At 42.0% G+C, this 2576-nt stretch overlaps 1 pseudogene; it reads right to left on the bottom strand.

The window, feature by feature from the left end:
* Positions 1-1384: 1384 nt before the first annotated feature.
* Positions 1385-1854, bottom strand: LOC106736121 (UPF0461 protein C5orf24 homolog pseudogene; annotated as a pseudogene).
* Positions 1855-2576: the final 722 nt, after the last annotated feature.

Raw genomic sequence — 2576 nt, forward strand, 5'->3', positions numbered from 1 at the left:
GACTTCCTCATCTCCTGGAGCTCCTTGTCTCTTTTCTCTTCCATCTTAGTTAGTTTGGTCACTACAAATATTCTGAATTCCTTATCAGACATGTCCATGATGTCCATTGTATTGACTGTGGGTGATATGGGCTTGATGATTTCCCTGAGGGAGAGGCCTTTTGTGGGCTGCTAATATTTCCTGAGCTTCTGCAATTGTTCCTAGTCATCAGGTGATCAATATGTTCCTCCCTAACTTATTCAAGTTATCTCTGAGTGTTCAAAGATGTGCACAATTAGAAAATTGATGATTTCTCTTCTGGTCTGCCTACCTGTTGCTCACCAGTACTATGTACTGTTGTCACTGGTCCTAGATGACCCAAAGTCCTCCCTGTTTCTAAGGAGTGGTGAGTCACCAACTGACCTCAAGAACAAAGAATAAATCACACAGTGTGTATTGCACGCCACAGGCTATTCAAAACACTGAAATTCTGACACTCCAAAGACAAGTGGAGAAGGGATGAACAATGAGCGGTGGTCCCGGCCATTGGGGTCTGCAGCCATCAGCAACCCGGTGTCCTTTTGAAAGGTTTCTAAGCATCATCTAGAAAAATTGCTACATGACAATACATAAGAAAAGTGGATAGATTAACATATGAATAAAAGTGATAGCATTTGTGTGTGTCAGAAATTGTACTCTTCTGAGTAAATTATTAAAAAGTTTTTTTATTTGGGGCCAGCAGGTGGCATTTTGTTTAAGGTGCTAGACATTACCCCGTGGCCACTACTGTTCAAGTCCCAGAACTGGTGGCTTCCTTTCTAAACCTCCTTCCTTCTGTGCGTTTGTCTTTCTTGATCAAATTAAAATAAATGAATGAATAAATAAAATTAAATAAATAATTTTTGAGAGGTTTTACCTATAGAGCATGTGCGCTCACCAAAAAGACAGAGAGAGACAGAAGGCAAGAAATCACCCCCTGGGAATGGCCATGCCACAATCCCTTCTCCTCCATGCTCCTCTTGGGATCTTGGGCACGCACGCACACATGCCAGGAGTGGGCTTAAGCCATGGATCCGAGACTAGAACCGTGGCCAGCTAAGTGGGAGTCCAGCCGCATAGCTATTACACTAACTGCTGGTCCCTGAAATAAATTATGTTTTTAGAAGTTTTCTATTTTAAGCTTCTGCAAGAAGAAACTCTTATAGCAATTTAGCTGCTAGAAAGTTAGGAGTGATTAATAGTCATCCAGCACTGGTCTCTATGATTTCTGCAAGCTAATATTGTTGAGGTCACTGTCACAGAAGCCACTGCACACAGAGTGCAGTGAGCAGTACCATACAATGCAACACCATGTGCAACGCAACACCTCTGACTGTTAAGAGCATCATAAAGTCCATTCATCATGTCAGGTATCACTGGAACACCTGAGGCTTGCTGCTTTGTTCCTGACAGGCTCTCTGGGTTGACTTTGTATCTCTCAACTTTAGTTGTACCCAAAGGTCTGCCTGGACTTTCTTGCATCCAGTCGTTTTGGTGGTCCCCAGGGTTCTGCCAGTGCTGGTCCAGCATCCAGATGATTTGGTGGTTCCTGAAGGCTGGCCACACTCTCCAGATCAAATGAGGTCTTTTTTTTTTTTTTTTAAGTTCATCTTTTATCTCTATGCTCCTGTTATTCATAGTTTGCAAGTGTGTTTCACTTAATGGGTCTTGCCTCTAACAAACCGTTGGTTTGTGGCTGACTGCATGACTGTACTTGTTTTGCTGGGAGGAATCTATGTCAAACTGATCAGCAGCTCTCATGGCATCTTCATGGAGGCAGGAAGGCTTGCCAGACCCACAGAAAGCTGCATTACTTCTTAGGACTGGATGCATCATTCTCTCTGCACTGGTGGCCAGGTCCCTCAGGGCATCCAGGGGATCCCCATAGGCGGGGAACCTCAGGATGGTGCAGCTTCTTTGCAACTGTGGCCTCCTCACTTGCATAGAGGAGTCCAAAGAGATGAGGGTAGGAAGGCTGTGGCGAGGCCTGCACCAGCTCCCTGGGCTGACTGCAGCCACCACACATGGCCTGTCTATTTGCTCTCGCATACCTCAGATTAAAGCAATGGATTCTGATTTAATGGAAGGTCGTTAATTTGGAGTGTTTTAATATCATCTAATTGGAGATACTCCTTAGCTTAAACGTTTTGACAGTGTTCATTTATTGGCTAAGAAACTAGAAGTGACACGTTTGGTTTCTATCATGGGCTTTAAAATAGTTCAGAGATTCACAGCCAAGTTGTATAATGCACATCAAAGGTTTAGGAATTTTTAAATGTTTACCAAAAATTGGGACATTTGAATCCATAACATAATAAGAACAAAATATTTCAATTTTACAAATTTTTGTGTATTTTCCGTTTCAAAAAGAATTTTATGTATTAAAAAATTGGTGCAATAAGAACACTTAACTTGAGATCTACCCTGTTAACACTTTTTAAAATGTACAATACAATATTGTTAGCTGAAGGAAGGCCCAGCAGAGTGTAGCAGATCTCAAGAATTTAACTGATCTCAGAATATAGTATCTAAACTCTACTGCATGTATTAACAGTTCT

Source organism: Tupaia chinensis, unplaced genomic scaffold (genome assembly GCF_000334495.1).
Source record: "Tupaia chinensis unplaced genomic scaffold, TupChi_1.0 Scaffold000651_1, whole genome shotgun sequence".
NCBI classification, from domain to species: domain Eukaryota; kingdom Metazoa; phylum Chordata; class Mammalia; order Scandentia; family Tupaiidae; genus Tupaia; species Tupaia belangeri.